Raw genomic sequence first — 14,832 nt, 5'->3', positions numbered from 1 at the left:
TAGCTGTCCAGTTTTGCCAGCACCATCTGTTGAAGAGACTGTCATTTCGCCATTGTATGTCCATGGCTCCTTTATCAAATATTAATTGACCATATATGTCTGGGTTAATGTCTGGATTCTCTAGTCTGTTCCATTGGTCTGTGGCTCTGTTCTTGTGCCAGTACCAAATTGTCTTGATTAGTATGGCTTTATAATAGAGCTTGAAGTTGGGGAGTGAGATACCCCTACTTTATTCTTCTATCTCAGGATTGCTTTGGCTGTTCGGGGTCTTTGGTGGTTACATATGAATTTTTGAATTATTTGTTCCAGTTCACTGAAGAATGTTGCTGGTAGTTTCATAGGGATTGCATCAAATCTGTATATTGCTTTGGGCAGGATGGACATTTTGACGATATTAATTCGTCCTAGCCATGAGCATGCAATGAGTTTCCATCTGTTAGTGTCCCCTTTAATTTCTCTTAAGTGTGACTTGTAGTTTTCAGAGTATAAGTCTTTCACTTCTTTGGTTAGGTTTATTCCTAGGTATTTTATTTTTTTTGATGCAATTGTGAATGGAGTTGTTTTCCTGATTTCTCTTCCTGTTGGTTCATTGTTAGTGTATACAAAAGCCACAGATTTCTGTGTGTTGGTTTTGTATCCTGCAACTTTGCTGTATTCCGATATCAGTTCTAGTAGTTTTTGGGGTGGAGTCTTTAGGGTTTTTTATGTACAGTATCATGTCGTCTGCAAATAGTGACAGTTTAACTTCTTCTTTACCAATCTGGATTCCTTGTATTCCTTTGTTTTGTCTTATTGCCGTGGCTAGGACCTCCAGTACTATGTTAAATAACAGTGGAGAGAGTGGGCATCCCTGTCTAGTTCCCGATCTCAGAGGAAATGCTTTCAGCTTCTCGCTGTTCAATATAATGTTGGCTGTGGGTTTATCATAGATGGCCTTTATTATGTTGAGGTACTTGCCCTCTATTCCCATTTTGCTGAGAGTTTTTATCATGAATGGATGTTGAACTTTGTCAAATGCTTTTTCAGCATCTATGGAGATGATCATGTGGTTTTTGTCTTTCTTTTTGTTGATGTGGTGGATGATGTTGATGGACTTTCGAATGTTGTACCATCCTTGCATCCCTGGGATGAATCCCACTTGGTCATGGTTTATGACCCTTTTGATGTATTTTTGAATTCGGTTTGCTAATATTTTGTTGAGTATTTTTGCATCTACGTTCATCAGGGATATTGGTCTGTAGTTTTCTTTTTTGGTGGGGTCTTTGCCTGGTTTTGGCATTAGGGTGATGTTAGCTTCATAGAATGAGTTTGGGAGTATCCCCTCCTCCTCTATTTTTTGGAAAACTTTAAGGAGAATGGGTATTATGTCTTCTCTGTATGTCTGATAAAATTCCGAGGTAAATCCATCTGGCCCGGGGGTTTTGTTCTTTGGTAGTTTTTTGATTACCGCTTCAATTTCGTTGCTGGTAATTGGTCTGTTTAGATTTTCTGTTTCTTCCTGGGTCAATCTGGGAAGGTTGTAGTTTTCTAGGAAGTTGTCCATTTCTCCTAGGTTTTCCAGCTTGTTAGCATATAGGTTTTCATAGTATTCTCTAATAATTCTTTGTATTTCTGTGGGGTCCATCGTGATTTTTCCTTTCTCGTTTCTGATACTGTTGATTTGTGTTGACTCTCTTTTCTTCTTAATAAGTCTGGCTAGAGGCTTATCTATTTTGTTTATTTTCTCGAAGAACCAGCTTTTGGTTTCATTGATTTTTGCTATTGTTTTATTCTTCTCAATTTTATTTATTTCTTCTCTGATCTTTATTATGTCCCTCCTTCTGCTGACCTTAGGCCTCATTTTTTTTTCTTTTTACAATTTCGATAATTGTGACATTAGACCATTCATTTGGGATTGTTCTCCCTTTTTAAAATATGCTTGGATTGCTATATACTTTCCTCTTAAGACTGCTTTTGCTGCGTCCCACAGAAGTTGGGGCTTAGTGTTGTTGTCATTTGTTTCCATATATTGCTGGATCTCCATTTTGATTTGGTCATTGATCCATTGATTATTTAGGAGCGTGTTGTTAAGCTTCCGTGTGTTTGTGAGCCTCTTTGCTTTCTTTGTACAGTTTATTTCTAGTTTTATGCCTTTGTGGTCTGAAAAGTTGGTTGGTAGGATTTCAATCTTTTGGAATTTTCTGAGGCTCTTTTTGTGGCCTAGTATGTGGTCTATTCTGGAGAATGTTCCGTGTGCACTTGAGAAGAATGTATATCCTGTTGCTTTTGGATGTAGAGTTCTATAGATGTCTATTAGGTCCATCTGCTCTACTGTGTTGTTTAGTGCTTCCATGTCCTTACTTATTTTCTGCCCAGTGGATCTATCCTTTGGGGAGAGTGGTGTGTTGAAGTCTCCTAGAATGAATGCATTGCAGTCTATTTCCCCCTTTAGTTCTGTTAGTATTTGTTTCACATATGCTGGTGCTCCTGTGTTGGGTGCATATATATTTAGAATGGTTATATCCTCTTGTTTGACTGAGCCCTTTATCATTATGTAGTGTCCTTCTTTATCTCTTGTCACTTTCTTTGTTTTGAAGTCTATTTTGTCTGATATTAGTACTGCAACCCCTGCTTTCTTCTCACTGTTGTTTGCTTGAAATATGTTTTTCCATCCCTTGACTTTTAGTCTGTACATGTCTTTGGGTTTGAGGTGAGTTTCTTGTAAGCAGCATATAGATGGGTCTTGCTTTTTTATCCATTCTGTTACTCTGTGTCTTTTGATTGGTGCATTCAGCCCATTAACATTTAGGGTGACTATTGAAAGATATGTACTTATTGCCATTGCAGGCTTTAAATTCGTGGTTACCAAAGTTTCAAGGTTAGCCTCTTTAGTATCTTACTGCCTAACTTAGCTCGCTTATTGAGCTGTTATATACACTGTCTGGAGATTCTTTTCTTCTCTCCCTTCTTATTCCTTCTCCTCGATTCTTCATATGTTGGGTGTTTTGTGCTGTGCTCTTTCTAGGAGTGCTCCCATCTAGAGCAGTCCCTGTAAGATGTTCTGTAGAGGTGGTTTGTGGAAAGCAAATTCCCTCAGCTTTTGTTTGTCTGGGAATTGTTTAATCCCACCGTTATATCTGAATGATAGTCGTGCTGGATACAGTATCATTGGTTCAAGGCCCTTCTGTTTCATTGTATTAAATATATCATGCCATTCTCTTCTGGCCTGTAGGGTTTCTGTTGAGAAATCTGATGTTAGCATGATGGGTTTCCCTTTATAGGTGACCTTTTTCTCTCTAGCTGCCTTTAACACTCTTTCCTTGTCCTTGATCTTTGCCATTTTAATTATTATGTGTCTTGGTGTTGTCCTTCTTGGATCCTTTCTGTTGGGGGTTCTGTGTATTTCCGTGGTCTGTTCGATTATTTCCTCCCCCAGTTTGGGGACGTTTTCAGCAATTATTTCTTCTAAGATACTTTCCATCTCTTTTCCTCTCTCTTCTTCTTCTGGGACCCCTATAATATGGATATTGTTCCTTTTGGATTGATCACACAGTTCTCTTAATATTGTTTCATTCCTGGAGATCCTTTTGTCTCTCTCTATGTCAGCTTCTATGCGTTCCTGTTCTCTGGTTTCAATTCCATCAATGGCCTCTTGCATTCTATCCATTCTGCTTATAAACCCTTCCAGAGTTTGTTTCATTTCTGCGATCTCCTTTCTGGCATCTGTGATCTCCCTCCGGACTTCATCCCATTTCTCTTGCGTATTTCTCTGCATCTCTGTCAGCATGTTTATGATTCTTATTTTGAATTCTTTGTCAGGAAGACTGGTTAGGTCTGTCTCCTTCTCTGGTGTTGTCTCTGTGATCTTTGTCTGCCTGTAGCTTTGCCTTTTCATGGTGATAGGAATAGTTTGCAGAGCTGGGACGAGTGACGGCTGGAAGGACTTCCTTTCTTGTTGGTTTGTGGCCCTCGTCTCCTGGGAGAACAGCGACCTCTAGTGGCTTGTGCTGGGCAGCTGCGCGCAGACAGGGTTTCTGCTTCCTGCCTAGCTGCTATGGAGTTTATCTCCGCTGTTGCTGTGGGCGTGTCCTAGCTCGGGCAGCTACTCCAAAATGGTGGAGTCATGTTGGAGCAGGAGCGGCTCGGAGGCTATTTATCTCCGTAAGGGGCCTCCCTGCTCCCTGCAGCCCAGGTGTTAGGGTGCCCAGAGATCCCTGGATTCCCTACATCTGGATTAAGTGTCCTGCCCTGCCCCTTTAAGACTTCCAAAAAGCACCCGCCAAAACAAAACAACGACCACCAAAAAAAAAAAAAAAAGAAAAATATTTTTTAATTAAAAAAAAAAATTTTTTTTAATTAAAAAAAAAGGTGGTCGCTCGTTTTTCTTTATTCTCCGGTACCAGCCTCAGGCCTCTGCTCACCAGTCTTGCTGCCCTGTTTCCCTAGTATTGGGGTCCCTACCTCTTTAAGACTTCCAAAAAGCGCTTGCCAAAACAAAACAGAAAAAAAAAAAATGGTCACGCGCTTTTCTTATGTCCTCTGGCACCCGGCCTCCAGTGCCCGCTCACTGTTCTTGCTGCCCTGTTTCCCTAGCATCCAGGACCCCCTGGGCACGTACTGTGTCTGCACTCTGGCCCAGATGGCTGGGGCTGGGTGTTCCGCAGTCCTGGGCTCCGTCTCCCTCGCGCTCTGCCTGCTCTTCTCCCGCTGGGAGCTGGGGGGATGGGCGCTCGGCTCCCGCCGGCCGGGGCTTGTATCTTACCCCCTTCGCGAGGCGCTGGGTTCTCTCAGGTGCGGATGTGGTCTGGATACTGTCCTGTGTCCTCTGGTCTTTATTCTAGGAAGGGTTGTCTTTTTTATATGTTCATAGATATATGTGGTTTTGGGAGGAGATTTCCGCTGCTCTACTCACGCCGCCATCTTCCGCCCCTCCTCTAGTTACGGTTTTTAATTCCCTTTCTTATTCTCCCCTCCTAAGTCCCAACTAACCTAATAATAGTTTCTTCTAGGCTTTAAATAATTGCCATAAATGAGAACTTTCAAATACTGTCCTGGAGAAATTCCCATGTGCCTCCTACTAAGTTTACCTTCTAGTTAACTGGAAACTGTGAGGTAGGTGAGACCAGAGCTCAGCCTCAGGCAGGGACTTCAGGGAATCCAGGGCAGTGGCCCAGCTTCCCCTGGGCGCCCGACCCAGCCCATGGCTGCCCAAGCACAGACGGCCTTCTGATTGGTTCTGCTAGATTGTTCTTTCTTGAAATGAAGCTCTCAGAATCATACTCAGAATCACAGATAAATGAATGAAGAGAAGGCATGTTACTGCACCTGATGTCATGTGAGAGGATTTTAAAGAAATAATATGCCAGTTGTGCAGAATATGAGCTTCTGCTTCTTTAGTGAGATTGTCTTTGTGATTCCGTGTAGTGGCCTGCATTACAGAATGACATCACGCTAAATTAAGATATTCTAAGGCATTTATTCAGAAGAATAATCCTGAATCTGTGACATTTCCAGTGCTTCTAGACCTTGGACTATTCTAATTCCCAGCACTCACTGGCAGCAAAGAGAAAACTCTGCCTGGCATGTGGATGCCAAGCTCTGGGGACAGGGGTTCTCTTAGGTGGAGACTTTACCAGTGATGTGTCATCCTTGACAAGGCACACAGAAAGCTATCTGTACCCTCCAGAAAAAAATGAGAACATGGTAAGGCCTTCCTTGTTTTCCTCATATTCCCCTATTCTTCTTCCTGGGAAGTTCTGTGCCTTCATCTGCTGACTCCCCTCTCCTGCACCCCACCCACTGCCGCTTAGGGATGCCTTCCATTCACTCCCTCCCCACCCCTGAGCTGGAGATGGAAACTTCCCACTCCCTGCCCTGCCATCTCCCCTCCTGAATGGGACCCCGATGTCTCTACACTCCCAAGCAAGGGCTTGCTCCAGCTCCCTTGCACAGCTTTTCGGAAAGGTCTGGTTTCCCTCCCTGCACAACACTGGGGACAGGCACCTCTCACAGCCTGGGCAAAACCCAAAACATTGCCGAAAACTGACACCTGGAATGAAATACGGGTATCAGAGATAGAGTGGATTTTTGTACCTACTTATTTCCTGCTTGGCCAGAATTCCATTGACTTAATGGAAGTAAATATTTTCTATTATTAATACTGCATTCGCATCTTCAGACCCAGTCCCACTGGGACAGTGCAGGGAGCAGAGAGGACGGCTCTGAGAAGAATCCCAGGTGCTGAAGTCCGTCCTGCGGCCGCCTGCTGCCAGCGCTGCCAGCCTTCTCGGCTGAACGGCTTCCCTGGGGAAGGTCTGAATGTCGCCCTCAGCCTCTGGGTTCGCTCCAGCCAACCTGTCCAGCCTGACCTTCCAACACCCCATTAGCCCATTTATTCATTCCAAACACAGCTTCAAGCAACCACTGTGGGCAAGGCTTGTCTAGAAGACTTCTAAAATCTTCCTTTCACACGCTTCCCCTTCACCATGGTAACCAGCCCATCACTGGCTCGCGTGTTCCCTGCTCTCACTGAGGGTGAGGCGGACAGCAGTCTGCCCTGTGTCAATATGTAGTGAGGCCAATGTCCCCCATTCCATATGGCAAATAAAAGCTCAGATTTATTTCCCTCAGAACCCTGTCTCATCTGTGTAAGGTGTTTAGGGCAGGAAGGGTGGTGGGCTCCTTTCTCTGTGATCCTCCTAATCACAGGACACACTTAGTTGCTGCCAGGATGCACACAGGTTAGGTAAAGAAAATATTATCTGGAATAGAAGATATTCCAGAAATACTCTTTTAATGTGAGACCTGAGCGCATCAGGAAAACTGTGGCCAGGTCCCCTTGCCCGTGAAGGTGGAAGAAGGGAAGCGATATTCAGAATACCTTGATAATCCTAATTCCTTCAAATATGTTAAACTGTATAAGTCTTAATGAGAATGGAATGAATTTATCATTTTACATTACCTCTAAAGATTCCCTGTAAAATGCTTACTTTCCTTAGCAAGTACGATTACCCATGCAGGACCCTCAAAAGGAAATTCCCCAGTGCGCACGCTTCTACCTCCCCGGATCCAAGTCCTGCAGGCATGCAAGAGGGGACAGCGCCCTGTCTGTCCAGGCTCGCAGGTCACCTGGGGTTGGGTAAGATGAGCTGAAGCTTGGACGCATGCGTTTGGTGCTGTGATCAGAATCAAGCGCCTCTCATGGGTTAGTATGGGGTCATAGATTGCTGGCAAGAGTAGAATGGCCAGAAACAGGTACTCTGTGAAAAGTAGTATTAAAATTTTTCAACAGTCTACCTGGGATCAGGTAGTTGAGTGCAAACAAAGGCAGAAGACTGGTTAGTTAGCCTAACTGCTAGTCATGCAGGAGTCTTCACATAGGACATGACCTACCACCTAGCCCCATCAATTAGGCTTCAAAATGATTCTAAGTCCAGCACCACCACTCACTTGTGCTGCCCACCATCCTGGTCCCTTGGACACAACTGAGACTGAGGGCAAGATTTTGAAAGATATAGTAAGAGAAAATATATTAATTTTTCACTCTGACTCTTATAAGACAACAGAACATTAATAGACTCACACCAAAACTGTAAGGTCCTCCAGATGATGGTGGCAAAATGCCTGTGGCCTCTACAGAAATGAGATCTCACCAGAGATATTGCACACATGAGGTGACACAATCCATGTAGATAATAGCATCCTTAAAATTCAGCAGGGACAGCCCAGTGCATCCTGGGTAGGCAGCATGGGAACCTTATGGGGAACAGTTCAGCAGTACTTTTTCTGGGTGTTTGTGCTGTTAGGAGCATCAGCATAACAGGAGATTGTGCTGGAGTGGTCAGGAGGTCTTGTGGGAAGCATATGTGAGATGTCTTCTGGAAACTTCCAGAATCATTTAAGAGGTATCAGCCCTGAAGCTAACACAGAATTGGTGCAAAGTCAAAGAACTGGTGACTTACGATGGTTGTCGTTGAGATGTGGTCCATGTTCTCAAGGAGCTCACAGCCTGGAGGGGAAAACTCAATATATGTCTAACATTAAATGAGAAAAGAAGCAGATTTCAGACTATGACATAAGACAAGGGACCCAGAAAGCTGTGTGTTTGGGTGGGAGCAGTTGACACAGGCACAAGGGGAAGGTGAGGCTGAAAGGCCCCTGAGAATTTGGGTTGATGCAATTAAGGAGGAGGACACTGAGGTGGAGAAAAATGTGAACACAGAACATATAGGCCCATTTGGCATCAAAAACAGACAAAATGGGTGAAAGATTAGGAAAGATGAGGAACTTCAACTGTAAGAGTAAAAAACTAGTCTGTACTCTTGTGACCAACCTAGAACTGATTTTTAAAACATTTGAATTTATTTCCTCATTCTTATACCTTTTGGCAAAATGGGATCTTTAAATCTCCCTGAATATCAGTTTTCTCATAAGGAAAATGGATATAAGAGTGCCTGCCGTAAAGAATCACAAAACTGCAGTAAGGACAAACTGAAAGAGTGATTGAGAAATGGCCCTACATACAAAACTTACTAAAATAGAATATGTGGTTAGGATGTTAAAAGCTATTGGATGACTGTGAACAAACAAATAATGACTGGGAATCAAAGGAGAGAAGATTTAGAACAACTGCTGCAGATATGTGCTATAATGTTTTTTTAAAACTAAATGTTTATAAGTATTTTTAAAATATAAGAAGAATGCAGTAGAATCTCAATAGTATCAATGTGTAATGGAGGCAGAGATATTCATTTTTCCAGTTAAATCCCTATGGAAGAAGAGTAAGAGTCTCTGAAGTATGTGAATTGTGATCCAAGATCAGTAATGATAAAACAATAAAAATTCTTACTGCCATACAGTGAGGACAACTTGGAGATGCTCCAACACAAGAGTGTAGACAGAGAAGGAAGGATGATAAGAAGGGGTAGTGAGCTGCAGGAGATAAGAGAATTATAGAACTTCTCATCCTCTTTCTATTTTATTAAAGAAGATATCCTCCACGAATGGCCTTGAGGAACCACAGCACCGTCAACAAGTTTGTTCTCACGGGGCTGTCTGACGCCTCCCACGTCCAGGCCCTGCTCTTTGTGCTATTCCTGGGGATTTACCTCCTGACCCTGACCGGGAACCTGACGCTGCTGCTGCTGATCAGGGCCAATTCCCGCCTCCACATGCCCATGTACTTCTTCCTGAGCAATCTGTCATTCCTGGACCTCTGCTTCTCCTCTGTCACGCAGCCCAAGCTGCTGAAGGACCTGCTGTCGGAGAGGTAAACCATCTCAGTGGGGGGCTGCCTGGCCCAGGTCTTCTTTGTGTTTTTCACTGCAGGGACTGAAGCCTGCCTGCTCTCAGTGATGGCCTATGACTGCTATGCCACCATCTGCCACCCTCTGCTCTAGGCCAGGTGATGAGCAACCAGCTCTGTGTGAGGCTGGTGTGGGGCTCCTGGATCCTGGCCTCTCTCAATGCACTTGTCATAGTGCTCTTGGGTGTTGACCTCGACTTCTGTGATGCCCACACCATCCACCACTACACCTGTGAGCTGCCCTCCCTCTTCCCTCTGTCTTGCTCTGATGTATCAATGAATGTCAGCATCTTGTCCTTCTCTACTGTACTACTTGGGCTTGGAAACTTCCTCCCAATCTTCTTTTCCTATGCCCGTATAATACGCAACATCCTGAGCATGAGCTCCATCACAGGCAGGAGCAAGGCCTTCTCCACCTGCTCCTCCCACCTCATTGTAGTGATCCTGTTCTTTGGCTCGGGTTTGATTGATTCGTTACCTCCTGCCTCCCTCTGGTTCCTCCCTGGATTTGCTCTCTTTTCTGCAGTACAGTGTGGTCACACCCATGCTGAATCCCCTCACCTACAGCCTAAAGAACAAGGAGGTAAAGACAGCTGTGAAAAGATCATTGGAGAAATATTTACCATATTTTAGGTGGTGAACTAAGATGAATTTACTCAATAAAATTGCCAAGCTTAAATTTCCTCTTATGTTCCCTCTTGGCTCTGGCTGTACAGGTAATTCGGGTGCCTGAAAGACCCAAGAGCGTTCTTGAACATCCCAGTGTAATGACTGAGAAGTAGGGGCTCTTGATTTCAGAGGCCAGTTTGGGAATACTAACCTCCATTGATTGGAAATTGTGAAAACATTTTTACAAAGTACATCAATAAGATAACAAAATAATCAGGATGAAAAGATTACATGCAGAGATGATTTGATTTCTCAAAAGGCACAAAAAACACTCGTATGATTTCTACCTGAATTGTTTAACAGTAAAAGATTTAAATGATTCTTTCTGTATTTGTAAGTGCTTCATGATAAATTGTCAGATTGGAAGAATTACAGTTGAAATAAATAACCAGAAAAGAGCAGTTACTATTGCTTATATTACTTAGCACAATTATGTACTTTTTCCTCAGTGCAGTTCGTGAAGATAAGATTTGAGATTTAAATTTTGGTAGGGAGGAGAAGAGTCTGTATTTGGAAATGACAGGATTACCCAGAAAGCCTAAGAAAACTCTTTTAGAAATGAAAAGGAATTGACACTCCAAGATGCATTCTTGAGAATTCCTTTCTCTTTGGGAGACTACAGTCTTTGCTCTTACAAACTTCAGCTGATTGGATGTGACCTGCCCACATAGTGGAGGGTAATCTGCTCTATGCAGTCAACCAGTTTAAATGTTATTCACATTAAAAAAATACCTTCGCAGCAACATCTAGCCTGGTGTTTGATCTAATAACTGAGCACATCATAGCCTAGTCATGTTGACACATAAAATTAACCATCACAATCTCTGAGCAAAAAGAAACAGATATTATCTAGCAGGGATATAAGAATTCCAGAGAGGATTAGGTCCATTAGTAATACTCAACAAATAATAGGATTAAGAAAGTGTGTAAATGTATGGATATGTTAAAGAAGGCATGGGTTTCTTCTATCAACCATAAAAATTAAGTCAACTAGAATACGTAGGAAAGATAACTAAATCTATGCCAGAAAGTGATGGCCAACCAGGAAGATGTTCAATGTAGCATGATTTTGAGAAACTGGTGGAATGGAAAGAAAATGTTAATTTAAACTTGATTCTTTGAGTACCGCCCCATAAGCAGCACAAATCCAGTGTCACTAATAGATGAAATCTCACTACTGTTCTTCAGGGAATAATGTGTCTGTTATTCCATTACTTTTGGCTTTCAATTTTCCAAACCAATCCATAAACACACATAAGCACAGTTACAGTTATAAAATCCAGGGTAAATATGAAAGTCCCAAACAATGTAAAATATTGAGAAAGAAGAAAAGTGTTGAGAAAAGAAACAAATAAAAGAATAGAACCAAAGAATAGAAGAACTAATGCAATCATATTTCATTGCACAAAGATATGCTGTCTCAAATGGAACAACTAGAAATATAGTTGTGCTAGATATTGTCTGTTGATTTTTAGCATCATCTCAGCTGTCCTGAGACCTCCCTCCAATTACAAGAGCTGAAAGCCTGGACACTGCATTTCCCGTACTTCTTTGCCAATTGCATTTCAGTTTAGATCCTGCCAAGACGATCTGCCTCTTTCTAACTGCCTGTTATTGGCAGGACCTAAATTGAAATGTATGGACTTAGAGGGTATTATGTTAAGTGAAATAAGCCAGGCAGAGAAAGACAAATACTGTATGATCTCACTTTTATGTGGAATCGAAAAGCAAAACAAAACAAAATGAACAAAACAGCAGTAGATTTGTAGACACTGAGAAGTGACTGGTGGTTACCATAGGGGAGGGGTTGGGGTGTGTAGGTCAAATAGGTGAAAAGGGTAAAGAAGGATACAGAATATAAATTAGTCATGGGATGAAAGTACAGCATAGAGAACAGAGTCAGTAGTTCTGAAACATCTTTCTATGTTGACAGATAATAACTACACTAGTTGGAATGACCATTTAATAATGTAATGAAATGTCGAAACACTATGTTGTATACCTGAAATAAATATAATATTGCATATCAACTATACTTCAATTAAAAAAAGGATAGAATTCATCACCACCACCAACACAAAAAAGAGGTAGTCAGTCATAGAAGGTCAAGTAAAAGATGATGTCGTCACTGTCTTTCGGACATTGTTGAACAGATATGTGTGTTTTCAAATATATAGATTAGATTTTACAGCCTCTGACAAAAATTAATGGAGCATGACAAAACTAATTTTGACAGCAGATCACAACTAAATTTCTACATGCACCACAATGTTTGGGGACAGCCCTACCTGTGGAACTCTTTGTTCCTTCTTTCTTGATGGCTGCCCTGCCTGTGATGGCTTGCCTTTGCATTCTGCAGAGTTTAACCTAAGCCTGCACTGCTTTCTCAATGGATACCTTGCCCAAATGAGCTTGTCTAAGAGACACAGAGGAAGCTTCTTAGAAGAGATATTTTACAGGTTCTGAACCCTAGGCCCCTACTTCTTTGAAATCTGAGGGAAGGCAAGAACTGAATATGTAAATGCCCAGCCAACCACTCCTGGGTCCACAAGGGAGTAGTCCTTTCTTACAGCTTAGCACAGGTGCTTCCAAATTATCAGGCTCAAAATAATGATGGCACCCCTTCTGGTAACATCTTGAAATTCTTAAACTTCTCTCACAGAATAGAAAAAAAATGTCTCCAAAATCAACAATCATCTTCAGTTACCCTTTTGTGTATACTGAAAGACCTTTAAAACAAGTTAACACTGTATTCCCTGGTCTGCCAATGCAAAAAGGCCAAGCCCGGTCCCCAGACAGCATGGTCATCAGACCTCAGGGTGTTAGAAATCTTCTCACTGGCCTCCCAACATCTTGGCTCACAGTGGAGAGTCCAAAAATTCCATATAGAAAGGATTTGGGTCAGGCAAACTAGCTGGGAAGTGTGAGATTTTGCAGTATTGCTTGAAATATTGGGAAAAAAAAATTCTATCAAAGAATGAAGATGCTGGAAAAAGGTCTAAAGGATTTCAAGCCACTCCCAGGCACCCTCCTTTATTTGGGATCTTGCCCTATGTCTCTCTTCATCTGGCTTTGTTAACTTGTATCCTTTGTTAACTTGAATTCTTTATTAAACTGGTAAACCTACATGTTTTCCTGAGTCCTATGAGCCACTCTACTAAGTTAATTGAACCTAAGGAGGAGGTCACTGGAACCTCCAATCTGTAGCCAGTAGCTCAGAAGCACAGGTAACTGCCTGGAGTTTGGGACTGGCATCTGGAATTGGGGGTGGGAAGGCAATCTTACAGTATGGAACCCTTAACCTGAGGAATCTGGTGCTGTCTCCTGGCAGATAGTGTCAAAACTGAGCTGAGTTCTTGGGCACTGTGCTGTGTTCGAGAATTGCCTGGTGTTGTCTGTGCAGGAAGACCCACCTTCCCCCCGAACCCCCACACATTGGAATCATGTCCCAGAACCTGAGAGGAGTTATACTGTTAACCATGGAATAATATAATAATGCTATTGTTGTAATAGAAGAAAAAGCAACAACATCTAATTCTCAAAACAACAAAAGGGACCAAACAAAATATTGAGTCCCCTTTTGGGAAAGATTCAAGTGTTCAGAGTGGGGTTAAGCATGAAAAGGAAGAGGGAATGGGCCAGAGATTCACTGTCTCATCCCTGCCCCATTGATATTATTCAATACGTAATGCATGTGGTTTGAGGTCAGAATTCAATGGACCTTTCAAGAAAGGTCAGATTTCCTATGTTAACTCTGATTTACTGTTTAAAATCCAAAGCCCAAGCAGTTGACTAATCAATAATTCAAATTAATAACTGAGATATTTTTTCCCTCTACTAGAAAGTATCTAACAGACACCAGGGAGGGGATAACGCAGAAACCTGAGATAACATGACCAGCAGTGGTGAGATTTCTCTTCCCCCCAACCCTCCCCAGTCCTTGGCCTGGCCATCGTTCTCACTCAGCTTGGCCCCACCAAAGGATAGGAATAGAAAAAGAGAGATGGTGTTGGGCAGAAAAATACATGTAAATGAGCTGGTGTGTGCCGGTCCTGCCATCCTCTCGGCATCCTAAGATTAGCTGCTATTTCATTTTGTTTTGGTTTGCCTGGCAGTACGAAACTAGTAACCACAGCGATTGCAGTTTTCAGCCTTCCTAGCATGAGTCAATCCATTCGGTCCATTTCCACTTTGGAAAGTGACAACCACTCTGAAGAGATAATGATCACCCAAAACTATTTTAGAATTTTTATCTATTGGAAAGGGCAAGGTTGTGGAGAATAGAAAGTGTAACATAAAGAGCAGAAAAGGGATAGTATTGCCTCAACCAGTTTTGTAAATGGATTAGGAAAAGCAAATGATATCTATATCAGTTTTAAATACATGGAAGAAAGGAATGTCACAGCAAGGGTGCTTAGTCAGGGAGATGAGCTCCTGTGTAATAAGTCAGAATCCCAGTGTGAGATGGTGATGTCTGACGTGTCACCATCATGGAGACGGTGAGAGGGTCCAGGGGCAAAGGACGCCAGGGAAGCGTCTGTGACAGGATGTATGGAAGGTGACTGGAGCTGTGATGTTTCCTCCCACCCTGTGCTTTATTCTCTTGCTCATTCCCACCTGGCCGGGCTTAGAGGAACCAGAGAACAAAGACACCAAAATCCTTAGATTCAAAGTTGAAAATGCAAGAAAATACTGTCTAAACATTCAACTAGACTGACCCTCACTAAGCTGTGGAGAAGGAGCAGAAGGAAATTCAGGAGAGTTGATTGTGAGCAAGTGGGACCCTGCCATCCTGCCATCCAATCTCTGCTCCACATTTGCTGTGTGTTTATGGGTACTCAAAATTAACTCTCTCCTTAAGTATGAAGTTGTGAAAGCAA

General features: G+C 42.5%; 1 pseudogene; it reads left to right on the top strand.

Annotated features, from left to right (window-relative positions):
* Positions 1–8,981: 8,981 nt before the first annotated feature.
* LOC118915020 (olfactory receptor 8S1-like) lies at positions 8,982–9,923 on the top strand (annotated as a pseudogene).
* Positions 9,924–14,832: the final 4,909 nt, after the last annotated feature.

Source organism: Manis pentadactyla, chromosome 10 (genome assembly GCF_030020395.1).
Source record: "Manis pentadactyla isolate mManPen7 chromosome 10, mManPen7.hap1, whole genome shotgun sequence".
Classification (NCBI taxonomy): domain Eukaryota; kingdom Metazoa; phylum Chordata; class Mammalia; order Pholidota; family Manidae; genus Manis; species Manis pentadactyla.
The sequence above is the reverse complement of the archived record's forward strand: the minus strand, read 5'-3'. Positions and strand labels throughout refer to the sequence as shown.